Genomic DNA, 26873 nt, shown 5'->3' on the forward strand with positions numbered 1-26873 from the left:
AGAAATGGGACAGGCAGAGAGAGAGAGGAGAAATGGGACAGGCAAATAGAGCAGAGAAATGGGACAGGCAGAGAGAGGAGAAATGGGACAGCTAGAGAGAGAGGAGAATGGGACAGCTAGAGAGAGAGGAGAAATGGGACAGGTAGAGAGAAAGAGAGGAGAAATGGGACAGGTAGTAGAGGAGAAATGTGACAGACAGAGAGAGAGGAGAAATGGGACAGGTAGAGAGAAAGAGAGGAGAAATGGGACAGGTAGGGAGAGGAGAAATGTGACAGACAGAGAGGACAAATGGGACAGGCATAGAGAGGACAAATGGACAGGCTGAGAGAGCGGAGAAAATGGGACAGGCAGAGAGAGAGGACAAATGGACAGGCTGAGAGAGCGGAGAAATGGGACAGGTAGAGAGAGATAGTAGTTATTTGGACGTATTATGCATCAGTCAACATACAGTAGTTGGGCCTGTATGTGGTATATTTGTGCAGGCGTGTGTACAGCCCCAATGGAGGGATAGTGTTGATGACCAGCACCAGTGAGAGGAAGGGAAATGTCCTCTTTAAGACTGGGCAGAAATAGGTCAGCTAGAACAACAGCCTCAGCTAGGACGCACACACACACACACACACACACACACACACACACACACACACACACACACACACACACACACACACACACACACACACACACACACACACACACACACACACAAAGAGGATGGCCCATTTCCACACCCCTGTCCTCAGTCTTTATAAAACAGTCAAACCAGCCAAACACTACAGGCACTGTTCAGAGTTTGACTACTGGGCAATTCCACAATAACAAAGTCACGCTGAGTCTCTAAGACTCACTTTCTCACTTCAAAATGGGAGCAGAAAACATTGATTGTTACTGTAAGTCGCTCTGGATAAGAGCGTCTGCTAAATGACTAAAATGTCAAATGTAAATGTAAATTTAACAAACTATACACATATATGCTGAGAATGATGATAACAGAATGACATCATGGGTTATTGATCTGTACTATGTAGAAATGCAGAAGTATTCATATCATTCTCTTCATGGTGATGTGTCCTGGTCAACATATGTACTATCCTCCTTTACATACTTGGGTTTTATTCTACACACTGGCTATTAACCTAACGAGCGCTGCCCCCAAACAACACCACATTTGGTTGGTCCAGAGGGGACCAAATCTGTACCAATCATAGATGTCTATGTTTCACAAGTTTGAACAGCACAGTAGATAAGAGGGGAGCAGAGCGGAGCAGAGCAGAGCAGAGCAGAGTAGAGTAGAGTAGAGCATCAGAGCAGAGTAGAGAATCAGAGCAGAGTAAAGTAGAGCAGAGTAGAGCAGAGCACAGCATCAGAGTAGAGCAGAGTAGAGTACAGTAGAGCAGAGTAGAACAGCAGAGCAGAGTACAGTAGAGCATTAGAGTAGAGCAGAACATCAGAGCAGAGTAGAGAATCAGAGCAGAGTAAAGTAGAGCAGAGTAGAGCAGAGCACAGCATCAGAGTAGAGCAGAGTAGAGTACAGTAGAGCAGAGTAGAACAGCAGAGCAGAGTAGAGTACAGTAGAGCATTAGAGTAGAGCAGAACATCAGAGCAGAGTAGAGTAGAGCATCAGAGCAGAGTAGAGTAGAGCACAGCATCAGAGTAGAGTACAGCAGAGCATTAGAGTAGAGCAGAGTAGAGTAGAGTAGAGCACCAGAGGAGAGTAGAGTAGAGCAGAGTAGAGTAGAGTTACGTACAGTGTAGTAAAGTAAAGTAGGGTTTAGTACAGTACAGTAAAGTAAAGTGAAGTATAGTATAGTAGAGCACAGTAAAGTAAAAGTAGAGTAGAATTGAGTTCAGTACAGTAGAGTACAGTACAGTAGAGTAGAATAGAGTTCAGTACAGTAGAGTACAGTACAGTAGAGTAGAATAGAGTTCAGTACAGTAGAGTACAGTACAGTAGAGTAGAATTGAGTTCAGTACAGTAGAGTACAGTACAGTAGAGTAGAATAGAGTTCAGTACAGTAGAGTACAGTACAGTAGAGTAGAATTGAGTTCAGTACAGTAGAGTACAGTACAGTAGAGTAGAATAGAGTTCAGTACAGTAGAGTAGAATAGAGTTCAGTACAGTAGAGTACAGTACAGTAGAGTAGAATAGAGTAGGGGAGAGTGGGGTAAGTTGAGCCACCCTTATTTCTAGGAAACCATACACAAAATGTATCATTAGACCAAATATTTAGGAAGAGGTCATTATTTCATGGAGTCTGTGAAGGAAGAAACCACAAGGAAAAAGTGGTAAGCAAGTTAGGTCCAGATGTATGATGCTTGTATCTAAACCAAAGTAGAAACTTTTAAGAGTGTTCTATACATCAGTTGGGATCTCTAGAAGCTACAATATGAGGTCCTAAACCTAGCATGAAAGTCAATCCTTGTAGCTGTGTGGGCTAATAGTCAAAATGTTTGCCTTGGGGTAAGTTGAGCCAATGGCCATGGGGTAAGTTGAGCCAATGGCCATGGGGTAAGTTGAGCCAATGGCCATGGGGTAAGTTGAGCCAATGGCCATGGGTAAGTTGAGCCAATGGCCATGGGGTAAGTTGAGCCAATGGCCATGGGGTAAGTTGAGCCAATGGCCATGGGGTAAGTTGAGCCAATGGCCATGGGGTAAGTTGAGCCAATGGCCATGGGGTAAGTTGAGCCAATGGCCATGGGGTAAGTTGAGCCAATGGCCATGGGGTAAGTTGAGCCAATGGCAAGTTGAGCCAATTTAAAAGTTTTCTTCCCAGGTGTAATGCAAGGTATTATTGCTGGAATGGGAGGTAACAACAGGGCCTGGCCTAAGTTAAAAGTCTATAAAAAAAGTCTTATTTGCTAAAAATGATTAAAAGGCAAAAAAGTGATTGTGATTGTGTTAAATTGTGTTTGGGAAATAATGGCAGATATGGTTTTAAAAAGGTATTGGTAATATTTCAATCAGTACAGAAATTTGTGGGCGGCTTAACTTACTCTGTCCCGCAGCACCACTTACCCCATACTGGGAGAAGTTGTGCCAAGAGAAGCCATGTTTTCAAAACTGTAATGTTTACATTAACTCTGATTATTTCTAAGGATACTGAAATACATGTAAGGCTGGGTGATATGGCCTAAAAACCATCTCTATTTCTCTAACTTATGGTCGATTCACAATATATAGTGTCTCTCGATTTTTTAAAATGTTTTCTCTAAATAAGCTTTGTTGTACAATGAAAGTTAAAATCCACTGCCTTTCAAACAGTCAGCAATAATCTAATGAACTCAGGGCTTGTGAAGTTATATCTAGGCTGAATAAAAACCTCCCACAATCATAAGACCCTCTCATTTACTTACTTTATCAAAATAGTTTGACCTGCTTTGTTTAATAATCACTGATCTGGCTTTGAAGTCTGTCTATGAAAATGCCCTTTTTCTTACAACCTAGTTTAACCTAGTTTTAACCTGACTTGCCTAGTTAAATAAAGGTTAAATAAAATAATGATAAAAAGATAAAGACCAAGTCATGCTTTAGCGCTTGATCAAGACAGCAGGAAGGATAATTGTTTTAGACCAAGGATGAGCCACCAGCCTGTGAACATGATTGTGTTTTATGCTTATTGCACATTTGTAAAACACAGACTAGACAGCTAGTATAACAGTCTTCGGCTAAAATGTTGCTAGCAGTACTTGGTACCACAATGCCACGTGCAACAGAAACTGATCATTCATTTTCCAGAGTCAATGTTCATTGATACTCTCGTTTTAGTAGTGTCTGCTCTGTGCTCAATCTGAATCATTATTCATTGATACTCTCGTTTTAGTAGTGTCTGCTCTGTAGTGCTATACTGTACCCTACTGTGCTCTACTGTACTGTACTCTACTGTGCTATACTGTACTGTACCCTACTGTGTGCTACTGTACTGTACTCTACTGTACTTTACTGTGCTCTACTGTACTGTACTCTACGGTGCTCTACTGTACTGTGCTGTGCTGTGCTGTGCTGTGCTGTGCTGTGATCTACTGCACTCTTCTGTACTCTACTGTACTCTTCTGTACTCTTCTGTACTGTACTGTACTCTACTATACTCTACTGTGCTCTACTGTACTCTACTGTACTGTGCTGTGCTCTACTGTACTCTACTGTACTCTACTGTATTCTACTGTGCTCGATCGTGCTCTACTGAACTCTACTGTGCTGTACTCTACTGTACTGTGCAGTGCTCTACTGTACTCTACTGTGCCTACTGTGCTCTACTGTACTGTACTCTACTGTACTCTGCTGTACTGTGCTGTGCTATACTGTACTGTGCTCTACTGCCCTCTACTGTACTGTGCTGTGCTCTACTGTACTCTACTGTACTCTACTGTGCTCTACAGTACTGTGCTGTACTCTACTGTACTCTACTGTACTCTACTGTACTGTTCTGTACTCTACTGTAATCTACTGTGCTCTACTGTACTCTACTACGCTCTGCTGTGCTCTGCTGTGCTCTTCTGTGCTGTACTGGGCTGTACTCTACTGGACTGTGCTGTACTCTACTGTACTGTTCTGTACTCTACTGTGCTCTACCGTGCTCTACTGTACTGTACTGTGCTGTGCTCTACTGTACTCTACTGTACTCTACTGAACTGTGCTGTACTCTACTGTACTCTACTGTGCTCTACTGTGCTGTACTGTGCTCTACTCTACTGTGCTGTACTCTGCTGTACTCTACTGTGCTCTACTCTACTGTACTGTACTCTATTGTGTTCTACTGTACTCTACAGTGCTCTACTGTGCTCTTCTGTGCTCTACTGTACTCTACGGTACTGTGCTGTACTCTACTGTACTTTACTGTACTCTACTGTGCTCTACTGTACTGTGCTGTGCTCTACTGTGCCTACTGTACTCTACTGTACTGTACTGTACTGTGCTGTACTCTACTGTACTCTACTGTGCTCTACTGTGCTCTACTGTACTGTACTGTACTGTGCTGTGATCTGCTGTACTCTACTGTACTCTACTGTGCTCTACTGTACTCTACTGTACTGTACTGTGCTGTACTGTCCTCTACTGTGCTCTTCTGTGCTCTACTGTGCTCTATTCTACTGTGCTGTGATCTACTGTACTCTACTCTACTCTACTGTGCTGTGATCTACTGTACTCTACTGAACTCTACTGTACTGTACTGTACTGTGATCTACTGTACTCTACTCTACTCTACTCTACTGAACTGTGCTGTACTCTACTGTACTCTACTGTGCTCTACTGTGCTGTACTGTGCTCTACTCTACTGTGCTGTACTGTGCTGTACTCTACTGTGCTCTACTCTACTGTACTGTGCTGTGATCTACTGTACTGTACTCTACTGTTTTCTACTGTACTCTACAGTGCTCTACTGTGCTCTACTGTGCTCTTCTGTGCTCTACTGTACTGTGCCTACTGTACTCTACTGTACTGTACTGTACTGTTCTGTACTCTACTGTACTCTACTGTGCTCTACTGTGCTCTACTGTACTGTACTCTACTGTACTGTGATCTGCTGTACTCTACTGTGCTCTACTGTACTGTACTCTACTGTACTGTGCTGTGATCTGCTGTACTCTACTGTACTCTACTGTGCTCTACTGTACTCTACTGTACTCTTCTGTGCTCTACTGTGCTCTACTGTCCTCTACTGTGCTCTTCTGTGCTCTACTGTGCTCTACTCTACTGTGCTGTGATCTACTGTACTCTACTCTACTCTACTGTGCTGTGATCTACTGTACTCTACTGAACTGTACTGTACTGTACTGTACTGTGATCTACTGTACTCTACTCTACTGACCTGTACTGTACTGTACTGTACTGTACTGTACTGTGATGTGATGTGATCTACTGTACTCTACTCTACTCTACTGTACTGTACTGTACTGTGCTGTGATCTACTCTACTCTACTCTACTGTGCTGTGATCTACTGTACTCTACTCTACTGTACTGTACTGTGCTGTGATCTACTGTACTCTACTTTACTCTACTGTGTTGCGATCTACTGTACTGTACTCTACTGTACTTTACTGTATTGTGATCTACTGTACTCCACTCGACTGTACTGTACTGTACTGTGATCTACTGCAACTGTGGTTTGTGACTACTATGATTTCCTGTTGTGGCCAATGCAATTGCTGTCATTCTGTTACGGATTGTTATTGGTAACCTCTGTTATCTTTTCTGTCTCTGTGACCAGAAATCAAAGCCTTTGCTAATTCCTAATTTTTAAGGATGAAAAATTGTTGAAAAAACATGAATGCCTTCATTTCCGGAAAATATAAACTCTTAGCTTTCATTTGACACCAATTTGATATGCTCCTATAAACTTCACGTTGGTGCTCATGGGTCCTTTCACATGGAAATGATCTGCTCTAATGCTGTAGGCCCAGTCCCACACATAGTGAATGTGACTAATCGTCATCCATATGGAAGGTGACATTAAATGACATGTTAAGGTTATATTTACAAAGCTGAGGCCTCAGTGTAGCGACGCGTGGTTTACTAACGTCACCAGGGGGAGAACGGTAACACACACACACACACACACACACACACACACACACACACACACACACACACACACACACACACACACACACACACACACACACACACACACACACACACTTACTCAAGCCCTCAACACATTCCACACTCCTCTACTGCCATATGCTGTGTCCCTACGGCCAAACCTGAAGTCTACAGCAACATGGTGGATTGTAAAACAGGGTCTCCTCTGACACAGGCAGGGGCTGGGGGTTGAGGGTCAGGGGTTATGGGTCGGAGGCAGTAGCAGAATGGTAACAGGAGGTGTGTGTGTGTGTGTGAGATAGTTAGATTCTTAAGGCAGGTGTCACAGCAGTGGTCCAGGCATAACCTCCTAAATCACTCCTCTTCTGACACACACTCTACGGGGCGTCGCTCCATGTGTTACTGCTGGGCCCTATTCATCTCCCCTCTCAGTGTGTGTGTGTGCGCGTGTGCGTGTGTGTGCGCGTGTGCGTGTGTGCACGTGTGCGTGCGTGTGTGTGTGCGTGCGTGCGTGTGTGTGCGTGTGTGTGTGTTCTGTCAGGGAGACAGAGCAGCGCAGGTGAAGTACCGACAGACACTACAGATAGCCCAGACATCGTGGCACGGTCAGTAAACACATCAAGCCTCTCACCTTACCCGCTCCTCACCCCTTCCCCTCACCCCGCCCTCACCCCTTCCCCTCACCCCGCCCTCACCCCTTCCCCTCACCCTGTCCTCACCCCTTCCCCTCACCCTGTCCTCACCCCTTCCCCTCACCCTGTCTTCACCCCTTCCCCTGACCCTGTCCTCACCCCTTCCCCTCACCCCTTCCCCTCACCCCTTCCCCTCACCCCGCCCTCACCCCTTCCCCTCACCCCGTCCTCACCCCTTCCCCTCACCCCTTCCCCTCACCCCTTCCCCTCACCCCGCCCTCACCCCTTCCCCTCACCCCGTCCTCACCCCTTCCCCTCACCCTGTCTTCACCCCGCCCTCACCCCTTCCCCTCACCCTGTCCTCACCCCTTCCCCTCACCCTGTCCTCACCCCTTCCCCTCACCCCGTCCTCACCCCTTCCCCTCACCCTGTCTTCACCCCGCCCTCACCCCTTCCCCTCACCCTGTCCTCACCCCTTCCCCTGACCCTGTCCTCACCCCTTCCCCTCACCCCTTCCCCTCACCCCGTCCTCACCCCTTCCCCTCACCCCGCCCCCTCACCCTGTTCCCCTCACCCCGTCCTCACCCCTTCCCCTCACCCCGCCCTCACCCCTTCCCCTCACCCCGTCCTCACCCCTTCCCCTCACCCCTTCCCCTGACCCTGTCCTCACCCCTTCCCCTCACCCCTTCCCCTCACCCCGCCCTCACCCCTTCCCCTCACCCCGTCCTCACCCCTTCCCCTCACCCCATCCTCACCCCTTCCCCTCACCCCATCCTCACCCCTTCCCCTCACCCCGCCCTCACCCCTTCCCCTCACCCCGTCCTCACCCCTTCCCCTCACCCCATCCTCACCCCTTCCCCTCACCCCATCCTCACCCCTTCCCTTCACCCCGCCCTCACCCCTTCCCCTCACCCCGTCCTCACCCCTTCCCCTCACCCCGCCCTCACCCCTTCCCCTCACCCTGTCCTCACCCCTTCCCCTCACCCCGTCCTCACCCCTTCCCCTCACACGATGCTCACCCCTTCCCCTCACATGATGCTCACTCCTTCCCCTCACCCCGCCCTCACCCCTTCCCCTCACCCCGTCCTCACCCCTTCCCTTCACCCCGTCCTCACCCCTTCCCCTCACCCCGCCCTCACCCCTTCCCCTCACCCCATCCTCACCCCTTCCCCTCACCCCGTCCTCACCCCTTCCCCTCACACGATGCTCACCCCTTCCCCTCACACGATGCTCACCCCTTCCCCTCACCCCCGCTGCTTTCCGGCCCATCTTCACACACATCTATGCAACACGGATGCACACAATATAAACTCACTCATGGCATCTGCTCTATCAGTGACTCAGTCGTTTGTGCTCGTTTGTTTGTTTGTTTATTTAAAGTGATTTAAGGTTGCTATCCACCTTAATCAACCAAGTTTTTAGTGGTATGACATCTGATGGCTAATGATGAGGCAAATAGCAGTGCTTTTGCTGTTAGTTTTAAACTGTTTTTGTGTGAAATGCACCAAACAAGCCATCGACCTAAACCCTGAATGGATATGTCGCGACCACGAGACGCAGATACCACCCACAAAAGAGGGCCTGCTTAACCTCCGACCCTTTGCTGCAAGCTTACACTACAATGGAATATCACAATCACCATGTTCCCAAGAGAAGGCTTCCTTGCTGCAAGCATGACGAGCTACAGGCTTGTACCCAATACCTTTCTGAGTAGTGACAATCCTGCCTGATCTGTCCATCTGAGACCTGGCTTACGGAACAGGACCCGGACTCTGTTGTGGAGCTAAAACGAACAGAAACATCAACTCTGGTAAGAGAAATGCTGCAATCCAGCCCATATCACAACGTGATACCTGCCACAGGAAATAAATCAGGTCCGACAATATATTGTTTACATAGCCCTCTCTGCTGACAACCACACAGCTTTTCCAGGCTGAGACGGAGTCACCTGAAGCAGTAAAGCTGATCATGGGAGACTTTAACATGTGCAGTCTATCTGAACATTTACCATCATACAGTACCAGCAATATCTCATATGTCCTACCCAAAATGAAGCCTGTCTGGACCTGTTATGGTAACATCCAGGTGAAGCCTGTTGGACCTCTGTTATGGTAACATCCATTTTTACATTTTAGTCATTTAGCAGATGCTCTTATCCTGAGCGACTTACAGTAGTGAATGCATACATTTCAATCATTTTTTATTTTTTTTGTACTGGCACCCCGTGGGAATCCGTGGGAATCAAACTCACAACCCTGGCGTTGCACACACCATGCTCTACCAACTGAGCCACAGGGAAGGCCACATCCCAGGTGAAGCCTGTCTGGACTTCTGTTATGGTAACATCCCAGGTGAAGCCTGTTGGACCTCTGTTAGGGTAACATCCCAGGTGAAGCCTGTCTGGACCTCTGTTATGGTAACATCCCAGGTGAAGCCTGTTGGACCTCTGTTAGGGTAACATCCCAGGTGAAGCCTGTCTGGACCTCTGTTATGGTAACATCCCAAGTGAAGCCTGTCTGGACCTCTGTTATGGTAACATCCCAGGTGAAGCCTGTCTGGACCTCTGTTAGGGTAACATCCCAGGTGAAGCCTGTCTGGACCTCTGTTAGGGTAACATCCCAGGTGAAGCCTGTCTGGACCTCTGTTATGGTAACATCCCAGGTGAAGCCTGTCTGGAACTCTGTTATGGTAACATCCCAGGTGAAGCCTGTCTGGACCTCTGTTATGGTAACATCCCAGGTGAAGCCTGTTGGACCTCTGTTATGGTAACATCCCAGGTGAAGCCTGTTGGACCTCTGTTATGGTAACATCCCAGGTGAAGCCTGTCTGGTCCTCTGTTATGGTAACATCCCAGGTGAAGCCTGTCTGGACCTCTGTTATGGTAACATCCCAGGTGAAGCCTGTCTGGACCTCTGTTATGGTAACATCCCAGGTGAAGCCTGTCTGGACCTCTGTTATGGTAACATCCCAGGTGAAGCCTGTCTGGACCTCTGTTATGGTAACATCCCAGGTGAAGCCTGTCTGGATCTCTGTTAGGGTAACATCCCAGGTGAAGCCTGTCTGGATCTCTGTTATGGTAACATCCCAGGTGAAGCCTGTTGGACCTCTGTTATGGTAACATCCCAGGTGAAGCCTGTCTGGAACTCTGTTATGGTGACATCTCAGGTGAAGCCTGTCTGGACCTCTGTTATGGTAACATCCCAGGTGAAGCCAGTCTGGACCTCTGTTATGGTAACATCCCAGGTGAAGCCAGTCTGGACCTCTGTTATGGTAACATCCCAGGTGAAGCCTGTCTGGTCCTCTGTTATGGTAACATCCCAGGTGAAGCCAGTCTGGACCTCTGTTATGGTAACATCCCAGGTGAAGCCTGTCTGGACCTCTGTTATGGTAACATCCCAGGTGAAGCCAGTCTGGATCTCTGTTATGGTAACATCCCAGGTGAAGCCTGTATGGACCTCTGTTATGGCAACATCCCAGGTGAAGCCTGTCTGGAACTCTTTTATGGTGACATCCCAGGTGAAGCCTGTCTGGAACTCTGTTATGGTGACATCCCAGGTGAAGCCTGTCTGGAACTCTGTTATGGTGACATCCCAGGTGAAGCCTGTTGGACCTCTGTTATGGTAACATCCCAGGTGAAGCCTGTCTGGAACTCTGTTATGGTGACATCCCAGGTGAAGCCTGTCTGGAACTCTGTTATGGTGACATCCCAGGTGAAGCCTGTCTGGAACTCTGTTATGGTCACATCCCAGGTGAAGCCTGTCTGGAACTCTGTTATGGTAACATCCCAGGTGAAGCCTGTCTGGAACTCTGTTATGGTGACATCCCAGATGAAGCCTGTCTGGAACTCTGTTATGGTGACATCCCAGGTGAAGCCTGTCTGGAACTCTGTTATGGTGACATCCCAGGTGCTTATTTCTCCAGGGCACTAACCAATCTCTAGGGTTCAGATCATAACATTGTTCAGATCATCACAGTCTACAAACAGCGACTGCAGCAAGAGAAGGCCAACAAAAATGAACTCCTGAAGCTACTGAAGCCCTCCAGGACTGTTTCCATTTCACTGACTGATGGACAGCGTCGACGACCTGGAAGAGGCAGCGGATACTTGCTCTGAGTACAGTACATCAGTTTCTGTGAGGATCTTGCTGTTCCCAAAAAGAAAGACGACATCTTCCCAATAATAAACCGTGGGTGACTCAGGAATTAAAAGAGCTCCTCAACCAGAAGAAGTGTTTAAATCAGGTTGCAGTAAAGAGGAAAGGATACATTTTCAGAGGAGATCAACCAGTGCAAGACAGCTTAGAAAAGACAAATTAGAAAACGGTTTTTAGGGACAATGACAGCAGGAAAGCCTGGTAAGGGCTACAAACCATCTCAGGTTACAAACGAAAGAGACATTGCATGACCGTCGATAAGGACCTTGTCTTTCAAATGATTTGAACAGTTTCTATTGCAGGTTTGACGTGAACTTTTACATCACAGCAGAAAGTGACCATGGACAGTATAGACAGCATACCAGCTATTGATATACAGATCTCTGTGAATGAAGTCAAGCAACACTTTTAACGTGTCTACCCATGAAAATCATATGGTCCAGATGGCGTCAGCAACAAGGCAATCTGGACATGCGCAGACCAGCTCGCACTACCATTCCAGAAGCTGTTCCAGCTGTCACTGGAAAGCGGGATAATTCCAGACTTATGGAAAAAGTTACTGATTGTCCCAGTACCTAAAAACATCAGGCCAAAAGTAAAGAACAACGTAGCCCTGACATACAGTATGTATCTATGAAATGTTTAGCATTTTTTTTCTCAAAATATCTTCTCACTGGTGTCTCATCCCAACTAGATCCAAACCAGTTCACCTACCGTGCCTCCAGGGGCGTGGATGATATGTATCTGGTCATGCTGAACAACATCTACGATGACTTAGAAAAGGCAAATAGCCAAGTGAAAATTGTATTCATTGACTTCAGTAGCGTGTACAATACCATCCAACTCCACCTACTGGTGGATAAGCTGGTGAATTTGGGTGTCAGCTCTCTACTGATCAAGTGGATTAATAGTTTCCTTGTGAACCATACCCAACAAGTGAAGTTTAACTCTGCCATCTCCACATCTAGAATGGTGAATACGGGAGCCCCGCAAGGTTGCGTACTTTACCCGATCCTGTACACAAGTGGAGGCTGCTGAGGGGAGGACGGCTCATAATAATGGCTGGAACGGAGCAAATGGAATGGCATCAAACCATGTGTTTGATGTATTCGATACCATTCCACTGACTCCGCTTCACGAGCTCGTCCTCCCCAATTAAGGTGCCACCAACCTCCTGTGCTGTACACACTGTACACAAACAATTGTCACGCCTCTGACCCAGCCCACAAATTCTTTGAATATGCAGATGACACTGCTGTTATAGGGTTTCCTCCACCCAGACCAAACGTCTCTTGAAGGTTTTGACAGAGAAATGGTGGGCAGATAGCTTTCTTGAAATAAACGTTAAGAAAACAAAAGAGATGGAAATTGATGTTGGAAGGAATAAAAATGCACTATCGTCTACTAAGATCAACAGGGAATCAGTCCATAGAGTGACCACATAAATACCTGGGAATAGAAATAGACAATACATTGAAATTCAATGACCGAGCCCTGGCAAAGGCAAAGAAACGGTAACAGAGAATGTTAATGTTGATCGTCATATCCTACAGATGTTTTACAAATCTGTCCTGCAGAGTGTTCTGTCTTTTGGTTTGATATGTGTGTTTGGAAACACGCGAGCGAAAGACCAAGTCATGCTTTAGCGCTTGATCAAGACAGCAGGAAGGATAATTGTTTTAGACCAAGGATGAGCCACCAGCCTGTGAACAAACCTCATCCTCCAAAAACTTGAATGCATTTTACAGGACCGTACCCATCCTCTTCAGTCTAAACTCTGTCATAACAGCAGCTGGACAAGGGAAAAGAGACTTCTTCAAAAGAACTTCAGAACAGATAGATATGGGCACTCTTTTATTTCGCCGGCCATTAGGTTCTACCATGCATAGTCTATTGGTCCCTTGAGTGTACAGCATATTGCACTTTCTGTAAATATGTGGACTATCACACTTTCAAATACATTTTAATGTGTATTATTCTGTGGTTTTATGTTTTATGTCCGGTCTTTTTAAGCACATGAGCGAATTAATTTCCCCCGGTGGGATAATAAAGTTGTTATGAATCTGAAATTGTCAACTCACTCATAAATTGGAACATCCATATATTCACTCACTGTATACACAGACAGCCCCGGTACACTGTATGTACACAGTGTTACATGAGGTACTAACTTTATTCTGATTACAAAAACACACAAACACAGTGTTTAATAAAAGGAACCCAACATAGTCTTAGACCAGAGAGATATGTGTGTGTGTATGTATGTGTGTGTGTGTGTTGTGTACAGTAGGTGGATGTTGATACTGCAGCCTGCCCGTCACCATATTGATGTTCAGAGAGATATGTCCCTGTCTCTCTACTCCTATCTGTCACTATAGCGACTAGCCCAGTGACAGCCACATTGACCTATCAGTGTGTCTAGCTGTCAGGGGAGGAGGGGACTGGGAGGGAGGAACACGCCTCTCCAACCTCCTGGGCCGCGACAGTGATAGAGCAGTAAAGCGATAGAGAGAGATAGAGAGAGAAAGAAATGTAAACTATGAATAGTCACCTTGCACTTTGTCTCCTGTACCTCATAGTCAATATGTAGCAATCGCACACTAAGAGCTGAATTCAACATAACTATACTCTCACACACCATGGTGTGTATCAGTGTGTTTGTGTGTTCCTCCCTGTCTCCTGCCTGCTGAGCATCAGTATTAGTCGTATTGATGTATGTGTTAAAGCAGCAGAGAGGAGCTCAGAAACAGACACAGTGAAATCCCTTTGGTGGGCCCCTCTGCTAAGGCAGGATCGATACACACACACGTATACACACACTGACGGAGGGTCCCAATAGCTTCGCTATCAATTCTCATTTCATCTACTACCAGTGAACACACCTAGAGTAGTTAGAAACACACACACATGCCCCCCCTCAGGGCAGGACCTATCAGTTGGATCTCAGCATGATAGATCACTGCAGTTGTGGTGAAGTTCACACTGTATCATTAATCACACCAACACGCTCGTAAACACACACCCACGTACGCTCATAATGGATTATTGGTCAAAGAAACATTCACTGCAGGACAAGACAGACATGAAGCTCATTCAGGGGTAGACAAACAGGCTAAGTGCTCTTCAATAAGTCTCCTTCTGTGAGTGTAGGCCTACCTTTACGTGTGTTCAGTTCAGACCTTCAGTATAGAGTCTGATAGATTCTAGTCTCTCTCTCTCTCTCTCCTCTCTCATCCCCAGCCACTGTGTCTCCATTCAGTAGTATTTCAGAGTCATTGAGACAAAGGGATTTAATACAGAATGGGGCTCTCTAACATCATTCATCATAACCACCACTTTGGCTGAAAGCGGTAGAGAATACAGAGAGGAAAGGGAAAGAGAGAAGAGCGGTCTTTATATAGGGAGGAGAGGTCCTAAAGTAGTAGTCTTTATAGGTCCTAAATTTGTAGTCTTTATAGGTGGAGGAGAGGTTATAAAGTAGTAGTCTTTATAGGGAGAGGAGAGGTCCTAAATTTGTAGTCTTTATAGGAGAGGAGAGGTCCTAAATTTGTAGTCTTTATAGGGAGAGGAGAGGTCCTAGAGATCTAGTCTTTATAGGGAGAGGAGAGGTCCTAGAGATCTAGTCTTTATAGGGAGAGGAGAGGTCCTAGAGATCTAGTCTTTATAGGGAAAGGAGAGGTCCTAAAGTAGTAGTCTTTATAGGGAGAAGAGAGGTCCTAAAGTAGTAGTCTTTATAGGGAGAAGAGAGGTCCTAAAGTAGTAGTCTTTATAGGGAGAGGAAAGGTCCTAGAGATCTAGTCTTTATAGGGAGAGTAGAGGACCTCTTTATTGGTGGCTCTATGGTCTGGAAACATCAATCACAGGCTAAAAGACATCTGAAGAGAGGGCACAAGCACACGTACAGACACACAAACACAGACGCACGCACACACACGGTCCCCCCGGCGACCCCCTGTAATGACCGAGTGAGAAGACAGAGTGAAAGGCCTTCTGATGGATGGATTGGCTTTAATCACATTTAATCAGCTACGTCCTGGAATAGTGATGAACAGCCCTTTCACTGGGAGAGAAAGGCCAGAGAGAGAGAGCGAGAAAGAGAGAGAGAGAGAGAGAGAGAGAGACAGAGAGAGAGAGAGAGAGAGAGACAGAGAGAGAGAGAGAGAGAGAGAGAGAGAGAGAGAGAGAGAGAGTAGAAAGAAGAGTGAGTGGACAGAAAGGGACTAAAAAGAAGAGAGAGAGGAGAAAACACTAAACTTCAATCCCACCAAACTATTCAACATATAACTGAATCAGAGTGTTAGGTTCAAGTAACAACTCAACACAACACCAGGTGTTAAGTGGAGATGTGTGTTCCTCTACACCTCACACTACATGCTGCTGCAATGTCAACCACCACATAACCAGAGAGAGGCCTAGCCCTGGGAGAGAGACTTGACTGTCCTCCTCAGACTCACTCTCCTCCCCGTTCCTCATCCCCTCTCTCCTAGAAGGTGACAGGGAACTGATGGCTGGGTTAGCGGGAGTAGGGAGGAGGCTCGAAGGGTTGATGGGCTGTAGGGCTGATGGGTTAGGGGCTAGCAGGGAGGAGGCTGTAGGGCTGATGGGTTAGGGGCCAGCAGGGAGGAGGCTGTAGGGCTGATGGGTTAGGGGCCAGCAGGGAGGAGGCTGTAGGGCTGATGGGTTCGGGGCTAGTACGGAGGAGGCTGTAGGGCTGATGGGTTAGGGGCCAGCAGGGAGGAGGCTGTAGGGCTGATGGGTTAGGGGCCAGCAGGGAGGAGGCTGTAGGGCTGATGGGTTAGGGGCCAGCAGGGAGGAGGCTGTAGGGCTGAGGGGTTAGGGGCCAGCAGGGAGGAGGCTGTAGGGCTGATGGGTTAGGGGCCAGCAGGGAGGAGGCTGTAGGGCTGATGGGTTAGGGGCCAGCAGGGAGGAGGCTGTAGGGCTGATGGGTTCGGGGCTAGTACGGAGGAGGCTGTAGGGCTGATGGGTTAGGGGCCAGCAGGGAGGAGGCTGTAGGGCTGATGGGTTAGGGGCCAGCAGGGAGGAGGCTGTAGGGCTGATGGGTTAGGGGCTAGTACGGAGGAGGCTGTAGGGCTGATGGGTTAGGGGCTAGTACAGAGGAGGCTGTAGGGCTGATGGGTTAGGGGCCAGCAGGGAGGAGGCTGTAGGGCTGATGGGTTAGGGGCCAGCAGGGAGGAGGCTGTAGGGCTGATGGGTTAGGGGCCAGCAGGGAGGAGGCTGTAGGGCTGAGGGGTTAGGGGCCAGCAGGGAGGAGGCTGTAGGGCTGATGGGTTAGGGGCCAGCAGGGAGGAGGCTGTAGGGCTGATGGGTTAGGGGCCAGCAGGGAGGAGGCTGTAGGGCTGATGGGTTCGGGGCTAGTACGGAGGAGGCTGTAGGGCTGATGGGTTAGGGGCCAGCAGGGAGGAGGCTGTAGGGCTGATGGGTTAGGGGCCAGCAGGGAGGAGGCTGTAGGGCTGATGGGTTAGGGGCCAGCAGGGAGGAAGCTGTAGGGCTGATGGGTTAGGGGCTAGTACGGAGGAGGCTGTAGGGCTGATGGGTTCGGGGCCAGCAGGGAGGAGGCTGTAGGGCTGATGGGTTAGGGGTCAGCAGGGAGGAGGCTGTAGGGCTGATGGGTTAGGGGCCAGCAGGGAGGAGGCTGTAGGGCTGATGGATTAGGGGCCAGCAGGGAGGAGGCTGTAGGGCTGATGGGTTAGGGGCCAGCAGGGAGGAGGCTGTAGGGCTGATGGGTTAGGGGCCAGCAGGGAGGAGGCTGTAGGGCTGATGGGTTAGGGGCCAGCAGGGAGGAGGCTGTAGGGCTGATGGGTTCAGGGCCAGCAGGGAGGAGGCTGTAGGGCTGATGGGTTCGGGGCTAGTACGGAGGAGGCTGTAGGGCTGATGGGTTCGGGGCTAGTACGGAGGAGGCTGTAGGGCTGATGGGTTCGGGGCTAGTACGGAGGAGGCTGTAGGGCTGATGGGTTAGGGGCTAGTACGGAGGAGGCTGTAGGGCTGAGGGGTTAGGGGCTAGTACGGAGGAGGCTGTAGGGCTGATGGGCTAGGGGCTAGTACGGAGGAGGCTGTAGGGCTGATGGGCTAGGGGCAAGTACGGAGGAGGCTGTAGGGCTGATGGGTTTGGGGCTAGTACGGAGGAGGCTGTAGGGCTGAGGGGTTCGGGGCTAGTACGGAGGAGGCTGTAGGGCTGATGGGTTAAGGGCCAGCAGGGAGGAGGCTGTAGGGCTGATGGGTTAAGGGCCAGCAGGGAGGAGGCTGTAGGGCTGAGGGGTTAGGGGCTAGTACGGAGGAGGCTGTAGGGCTGATGGGCTAGGGGCTAGTACGGAGGAGGCTGTAGGGCTGATGGGTTCGGGGCCAGCAGGGAGGAGGCTGTAGGGCTGATGGGTTAGGGGCCAGCAGGGAGGAGGCTGTAGGGCTGATGGGTTAGGAGCCAGCAGGGAGGAGGCTGTAGGGCTGATGGGTTATGGGCCAGCAGGGAGGAGGCTGTAGGGCTGATGGGTTCGGGGCTAGTACGGAGGAGGCTGTAGGGCTGATGGGTTAGGGGCTAGTACGGAGGAGGCTGTAGGGCTGAGGGGTTAGCGGCCAGCAGGGAGGAGGCTGTAGGGCTGATGGGTTAGGGGCCAGCAGGGAGGAGGCTGTAGGGCTGATGGGTTAGGGGCTAGTACGGAGGAGGCTGTAGGGCTGATGGGTTAGGGGCTAGTACAGAGGAGGCTGTAGGGCTGATGGGTTAGGGGCCAGCAGGGAGGAGGCTGTAGGGCTGATGGGTTAGGGGCCAGCAGGGAGGAGGCTGTAGGGCTGATGGGTTAGGGGCCAGCAGGGAGGAGGCTGGAGCTGAGGACAATACTGTTACAGTCAAGCTGAGCACTGGATGAATGGGCTGAGGAAAGCATGGGGCAACTGGAATGTCCCCCTACTGGGTCCACATATGGTGATCCGCTCTGGCCCCACGAGCGTGCAAAACACACACACACACACACACACACACACACACACACACACACACACACACACACACACACACACACACACACACAATCGGCCACAAACACAACCAAACACACAAACCCCCTACAGCACCCCTGCCAGCTGGACAATGAGAGAGAGGGGCCTCCCTTTAGTGGCTACCACAGAACCAGAGAACCCTATCAGAGAACGTTGTGCTTCCTGAACCTGGGAAAGCCCAACTAGAACAGCTTACACAGTCCAATGATAGAACTATACAGTTGAAAAGGCAAATGGCTGTAGATTTCATAGTTCAGTAGCAGAGCTATGTTATACACCAATGTAGAGGTCAGAACTGTGGGTTACTGCTCTACTCACTCCCTCAATAGGAAAACAGGAATGCTATGGTTTGGTATGTTCCACATGGCACAACAGCCTCCCTCTTTTCTCCCTTCCAATCTTCCCCCTTTCCCATAACTCATGTTCTCGTGCCAGTGAGACTGTTCTCCTCTTCTTTAATGTTTTTATGGAGCCATAAATAAATGGTACATGAATGTCTCCAGTGTGGCTGATGGAGGAGTGGAGTGTAGGGGTGTGAAAGTTTAAATTAAATTGGGATCATTAACATTTCAAAAAAATCCCTTGCCGAAATATATGTAGTAAAAAAATTACAACATTTTGATCACAGTGCAGTTATCACAAACCTACCACTAACTAATCATCACAAACCTACCACTAACTAATCATCACAAAGCTACCACTAACAAACAGGTCTCGATCATCATCACAAACCTACCACTAACTAATCATCACAAACCTACCACTAACAAACAGGTCTCGATCATCATCACAAACCTACCACTAACTAATCATCACAAAGCTACCACTAACAAACAGGTCTCGATCATCATCACAAACCTACCACTAACTAATCATCACAAACCTACCACTAACAAACAGGTCTCGATCATCATCACAAACCTACCACTAACTAATCATCACAAACCTACCACTAACAAACAGGTCTCGATCATCATCACAAACCTACCACTAACTAATCATCACAAACCTACCACTAACAAACAGGTCTCGATCATCATCACAAACCTACCACTAACAAACAGGTCTCGATCATCATCACAAACCTACCACTAACTAATCATCACAAACCTACCACTAACAAACAGGTCTCGATCATCATCACAAACCTACCACTAACTAATCATCACAAACCTACCACTAACAAACAGGTCTCGATCATCATCACAAACCTACCACTAACTAATCATCACAAACCTACCACTAACAAACAGGTCTCGATCATCATCACAAACCTACCACTAACTAATCATCACAAACCTACCACTAACAAACAGGTCTCGATCATCATCACAAACCTACCACTAACTAATCATCACAAACCTACCACTAACAAACAGGTCTCCGATCATCATCACAAACCTACCACTAACTAATCATCACAAACCTACCACTAACAAACAGGTCTCGATCATCATCACAAACCTACCACTAACTAATCATCACAAACCTACCACTAACAAACAGGTCTCGATCATCATCACAAACCTACCACTAACTAATCATCACAAACCTACCACTAACTAATCATCACAAACCTACCACTAACTAATCATCACAAACCTACCACTAACTAATCATCACAAACCTACCACTAACAAACAGGTCTCGATCATCATCACAAACCTACCACTAACTAATCATCACAAACCTACCACTAACAAACAGGTCTCGATCATCATCACAAACCTACCACTAACTAATCATCACAAACCTACCACTAACAAACAGGTCTCGATCATCATCACAAACCTACCACTAACTAATCATCACAAACCTACCACTAACAAACAGGTCTCGATCATCATCACAAACCTACCACTAACTAATCATCACAAACCTACCACTAACAAACAGGTCTCGATCATCATCACAAACCTACCACTAACTAATCATCACAAACCTACCACTAACAAACAGGTCTCGATCATCATCACAAACCTACCACTAACTAATCATCACAAACCTACCACTAACAAACAGGTCTCGATCATCATCACAAACCTACCACTAACTAATCATCACAAACCTACCACTAACAAACAGGTCTCGATCATCATCACAAAGGGAACATGTTTTAACAAGTACCTAATACAACAATCCTGTAACATTAGTTATTTGCCATGTATATAAAACGCTACGCACATCATCGTCGTTAACAGTTGGAAAATGGCAGAGACTGAGACAGGGAAGTGACATCAGCAAAGTCCTGAATGGCAATACTTTTAGAAGTTAAATGAGAAGGTGGTGAAATAAATGTGAACGTGGCAGTACAGGTGGCTTAACCATCTGAAAGCGGGGCACAGTGAATCAACCTGTTGCTGGCAGCAGTGTGATAAGGGACAGAGTGAGAAAATCACACTGCTGATTAGAGAAATGATTGTAGCTGATATGCAGCCATTGTCAATGGTAGAGGATGTCGGCTTCACTGCCCTGAATGCCTGAACACATATCTTGAACCAGACTACAAGATGCAATATCGAAAAACCGTGACGGCCTGGATGGAGAAATTGCTCTGCAAGTGCGAGCCCTCAAACACCATACGGGGCGTTAACAACAGATTGTTGGAGGTCTATGAACACGCTGTCATACATCACTGCAACAAGCCATCACATTGATGAGACGTGGGACATGAAGTCCCATGTACTGACACATGGAGGAGAGGGACACAGCATAGAACCTAAAACAGCATTAACTACCATCGTTGCTGAGTGGGGCGACAATAGAAAGGCTGTTAAGTAGCCAGAACTGCAGTAGATTGATAGATTGAACTGCATTTCCCCCTAGTGGTCATAGGCAGGATCATATCTGAATTGTGAATTCACGTCATTTTACGATTTTCTCTTATCGTTTAAACAATGACAAAATTGCAGTTAAAACGTTAAGAACAATTTTACAAATGCCATATCCCTAGTGGAGTGATAGATGGCATCATTACAACGCAGCACAGCTCACTTAGCAAAACTGTTGGCTTTGTGCTTTTCTATTGAAGTATTCCTGACTTTCCCCATTGACTAATCCCTAACCTTACCACCCACCCACACGGAGGGATCATTTTAATTAGCTCATTTACACTGTGTTATTGTTCAAACACCTGCAGACGATTATTTGCTGCATGTCAGTGAGAAGACAAGGGAAGAGAGGATAAGTGTTGTGATCACCATTGATCCCCAGTATGGAGCCGGCATCACATCACAGCACCACTGTTCTCAACCCTCAGGGAGGATTTAGAACGGGACCAAACACACCTCCTGAAGATCAGCTGTTCTCTCACTGTGATAACTTCCAGCCTGGACACTGCTGTAGAGCGGGCCATGTATATCGATACACTGTCAAACACACAGGCCATAGTAGTGGACACAAACTCACAAGTACAGAAAGACACATACATCAATGAAGCGAGAGACACACACGTTCATCTCTCTCAGCAGTGATCATCTCATGGCAGTAACTTTTCAGCTGGGGCAGAGGCAGGCTCAAACTGACAGATGAAATTATATTCATTCATCTGAATAAAACATCAGTAATCAAAAGAGCTATGCAACCATGATTAATATATGACATTGTAATTAACACCTTAGTTTCAATATAATTATATGCAGGGATAGCGTGCATGTGTGTGTGTGTGACAAGCTCTCAGTCTCACTGCAGAATCAGACGTTCATCCAAATTCTCCAAATGTCAAATTTGAAAGTTAAGGGTTAAGTTAAGGCACTCATTCTGAATGTAAGGTAAGGGTTAAGGTTTGGGATAAGGTAAAAACATTTTTTTTTAAAGTGTCCACGACTGGGATTGAACACACAACCTTGTGAGCCAGAGTCATGGGATTACACCCACTCACCATCCCCATCCACAATACTCCAGCACAGCGGTCACCAACCAGTCGATTGCCATCTCTTTCTGTAAAACATGAACTACGATGAAGCCTTGCATTCTCATGTATTTGTTTTGTTTAGTTCTGTCGTCGGTAGGTGCACTTCATTCAGCAGCCCTAGTGCTGGGAAGATAAAGTATTCCCATTTTGGACCATTTCATGTGTCTGAAGGTAGAACTCCACCTACCAGGCAGTCCCAGAGAGCAAATTAAGTGCACCTATAGGCCTACCACTGGGCAATCAGATAGCTCAAATCAAATCAAAATCAAATCAAATTGTATTTGTCACATGCGCCGAATACAACAAGTGTAGACTTTACTGTGAAATGCTTACTTACAAGCACTTAACCAACAGTGCAGTTCAAGAAGAAGAAAATATTTACCAAGTAGGCTAAAATAAAAAGTAATAATAAAAGTAGCACAATAAGAATAACAGTAACGAGGCTTCAGTGGTGGTCGGTGCCGTTTAAGATGAGGGAGGATGATTCTTTTTTTTATGAACATGGCCTTATTTCTATTACAGCACCCAGCTCAAAGTAACATCGATTGGTTGAGGCTACTACATGAGGTTGTTACAACCTAGCCTATGAATGAAAGTTTACAACGTTGAGAGAATTTTGAGTAATCAAGGTGACAGACAGTGCCACATTCAATACTGCCTTGCACACTCTTGCCTGGATCTAGCTGATCTAGTGTGTAATCATCAGTCCAACATTTGCAAACAAGAGTTTCTATTGGACAAATTCAGGTATGTTTATTCCAGTTTTGTTCCGTTTGCTTCCATTTAAGAAATGTTTTTCAACAAAATTGGCTCAATGAATACACCCCTGATCACACTCAAACACAGTTCACTTTCATAACAGCCACATACAAACAGCTCGTTGTATATTTATATATATATATTTCCTTCTCACATCTATCTACGCGCTCTACTCCTCTCACCTTTTCTCCTCTGCTTGTGGACTTCAGTGCACAACACATCAGCTGTCTGTGATCAGCCGAAAAAACCTTTCCAAGCCAAACCTTCATATCATGACCGCTAACCGCTACACACAGCCTACATCGTTGTCACCTCATAGTCAACATAGCTACTAAAACTAACGCATTAGTAAACCTGCTACAATCATGCTGTACAATGTGCATTAAGCAACAAGCAGTTTAGCAGTTATACCAGCGGGCCCCAGTGGCAATACATTTATAAAATCAAAAGCTTACCTTGACTTGGAAGAGTTTGAATGTTGGATAGCCATAGCCAGCTAGCTAACATAGCATCCCTCTTTGTTTGAGCCGGGTGTTTGAGTAGGCTAAACTAGCTAGCTGCTTTAGACTCTAGCTAAGTGAAAGTGAAAAAAAACTATACTACGAAATATACCTAGCTCTCTCTTGCTTCTCCTTAATTTTGGAATAAATGTATTTGTTCAAAACTGTTGAACTATTGTGTTTCTCTCTCTTTGAGTGAACTACTCACCACCTTTGATGCACTGCAGTGCTAGATTAATTCTCTGATCCTTTAATTGGGTGGCCAACATGTCAGTTCATGCTGCAAGAGCTCTGATAGGTTGGAGGACATCCTCCAGAAATTGTCATAATTACATAATTAAGTCTATGGAAGGGGGTGAGAACCATGAGCCTCTTAGGTTTTGTCAATGTACCCAGAGGAGGACAGAGGACAGAAGCTAGCTGTCCTCCAGCTACACCATGGTGCTACCCTACAGAGTGCTGCTGAGGCTACTGTAGACCTTCATTGCAAAACAGTGTGTTTTAATAAATTTTTTGGTGACATGTGAATAAATTTAGTACAGTTTTATCTAAAAAGGATAACTTTAACGTTTCAAATTGTTGTTTTATTCACTGCTCACTACTGTGTCTGCAAAGTGTCCTTGAGCCATAGGCTGTAAAAAGAAGCCTCAAGCGCACAGCAAAGTTGATGCTGTGAGATTTCAAAAATGGTAAAACCATGAAGAAAAAGAGATTTAATGAATACAGCAAAGAGATGTAAGACCAGGTTTAATTAAGTTGTTATTCAGTACTGTCAACACTTTGTTCAACACTTTGATTAGCCATAAAAGGTGCATTCTCCCTACTTCCACCCACACTAAAACCAGCAATGCAGCTGCAATGAATGAGTATAGCAGAGTTTCGATAAGCTTGCATTGTTATTATTAGCGGCTTGGGTCTTTTTTTATATAAAGGAATATTTCACTTTCTCTGGTCGTAGGAGTAACAACAGGAATTGGTGCATGAGGCGGAAATAATGCGGTGCGACTTGAGTTTCGCCATCAGCTGGAAGACTATGTCCCTTTTCTCAGAGGAGGGAGAGCGGAGGGATGGTGAGTCGGGTGAGAGGCAGCCTCAGCTGCTCTTTCCCTCCCCTCAGACTGACAATCAGTCCAGTACAATTAAAAAATATATATATTATGCTCACTCAGCGCTGCCTCACAAGTAATACAACAAATGATCTATTACCAGTGTGATCACATTCCTACAATTATCTAGAAATATAATTTCAAAGTGGTCTGAGAAGAACAACACTGGCAGGGCAATTCAATCATAGCCGATATGCAGTGATACTGTAATGGGCCTATAGCCTACTGCACAAACCTCATTGCTAAAGAACTGTTTTTAATAGGTTAATGTTGCATAGGCTTATGATTAAGTGACGCTTAAAAAAACATCAGAGCGGTAGATCTCGGCTTGCTTTTGGACTCAGAAAGTGATCTTGACTCAGAAAAGGTTGGCGACTACAGTTCTAGCAAAACCCAAGCCTACTTGATGGTACTAGTGCTCACTGTTGCCCCTAGTGGCCGGTTTTGAAGGCAATTCCCGACATCAGAACATGGGTAGATGTCCAATTTTGACATCAATCTTGAACTATCTCCCTGGTGTGTGTGTGTGTGTGTGTGTGTGTGTGTGTGTGTGTGTGTGTGTGTGTGTGTGTGTGTGTGTGTGTGTGTGTGTGTGTGTGTGTGTGTGTGTATCAGACAGTAGCATGGTAAGTACATGCAGATGATAGTTAGCAGGCTGTAACCTTTTAGGTTCTATTTAAATGTAAATCAATGGATGACTTGGAGCTTCCTCGTTAAGACTGCAGAGTCGTCAACACCACATACACCAATTACCCTGTCAACGAGCTGTCACCATAACAACGCAATATGACATGAGACAAGAACACACACACACACAACCACGATAGCTACACACACCAGTACACACAAGAGGAGCTACTGTGCGGCAGGAATGAAAAGGTGAAGCAGTTCATATGAAAAGAGGAGTGAAGTAGGGAAGAGAGGAACCAGTGAGTGGCCTACACTTCTCTCCCCTTGAAAAACGCCGCCCACCCTGGACTTGAACAGGCATAGGTGAAAATGCATCTGGGGGTGGAAGAATTCCTCTTGGACATTCCTCCCTGGCATTTCGTTCTCCATGTCTGCCCCTCACCCTCAGTTGTGTCGTATGGACCCATCTCACATACAGTGTCTGCTGATAAAGGTCAGTGCTCATCTGTGCATCATCTCAACCTTTAAAGGTTGGCTCCTATGCCCCTCTATAACTGCCAGACACTTCACAGACGAGAGAAAGAGAGAGAGAGAGAGAGAGAGAGAGAGAGCGAGAGAGAGCGAGAGAGAGCGAGAGAGAGAGCGCGAGACACCTACACACAGAGACAACAGATGGGGAGACATTGTGTATGACTGTGTGAGAGAGAAGGTATAGATCTCAGGGTCAGTCGTGGGGTGATAGTCACAAAGGCAGAGCTGCTGTAAAGAGCCATGTCACAACTTCTTGCTCTAGGTCCAGGAGAGATGGAAGGAGGGTAAGGAGGGAGAGATGAAAGGAAGGAAGAAGGGGAGGACTGAATAGAGAGGGACGTGAAACAGCTACATTCTGAAGAGGATCTATCAAGAAATAGATCTAAAATAACCAGAAAATCTCTCCTTAGAAGACCTTTAGTCCAGGGTTATGTTCATTACCTTTAGTCCAGGGTTATGTTAATTACCTCTAGTCCAGGGTTATGTTAATTACCTCTAGTCCAGGGTTATGTTCATTACCTTTAGTCCAGGGTTATGTTAATTACCTCTAGTCCAGGGTTATGTTAATTACCTCTAGTCCAGGGTTATGTTCATTACCTCTAGTCCAGGGTTATGTTCATTACCTCTAGTCCAGGGTTATGTTCATTACCTCTAGTCCAGGGTTATGTTCATTACCTCTAGTCCAGGGTTATGTTAATTACCTCTAGTCCAGGGTTATGTTCATTACCTTTAGTCCAGGGTTATGTTAATTACCTCTAGTCCAGGGTTATGTTAATTACCTCTAGTCCAGGGTTATGTTCATTACCTCTAGTCCAGGGTTATGTTCATTACCTCTAGTCCAGGGTTATGTTCATTACCTCTAGTCCAGGGTTATGTTCATTACCTCTAGTCCAGAGTTATGTTAATTACCTCTAGTCCAGGGTTATGTTCATTACCTCTAGTCCAGGGTTATGTTCATTACCTTTAGTCCAGGGTTATGTTAATTACCTCTAGTCCAGGGTTATGTTAATTACCTCTAGTCCAGGGTTATGTTAATTACCTCTAGTCCAGGGTTATGTTCATTACCTTTAGTCCAGGGTTATGTTCATTACCTCTAGT

The 26873-nt window shown here is 46.6% G+C and overlaps 1 protein-coding gene across 1 annotated transcript in view; it reads right to left on the minus strand.

The window, feature by feature from the left end:
* Positions 1-26873, minus strand: part of LOC115161070 (ephrin type-A receptor 3) — a gene marked incomplete in the record, with an annotated part of 118163 nt that overhangs the window by 49578 nt on the left and 41712 nt on the right.

This window comes from Salmo trutta, chromosome 24, assembly GCF_901001165.1.
Source record: "Salmo trutta chromosome 24, fSalTru1.1, whole genome shotgun sequence".
Lineage (NCBI taxonomy): Eukaryota > Metazoa > Chordata > Actinopteri > Salmoniformes > Salmonidae > Salmo > Salmo trutta.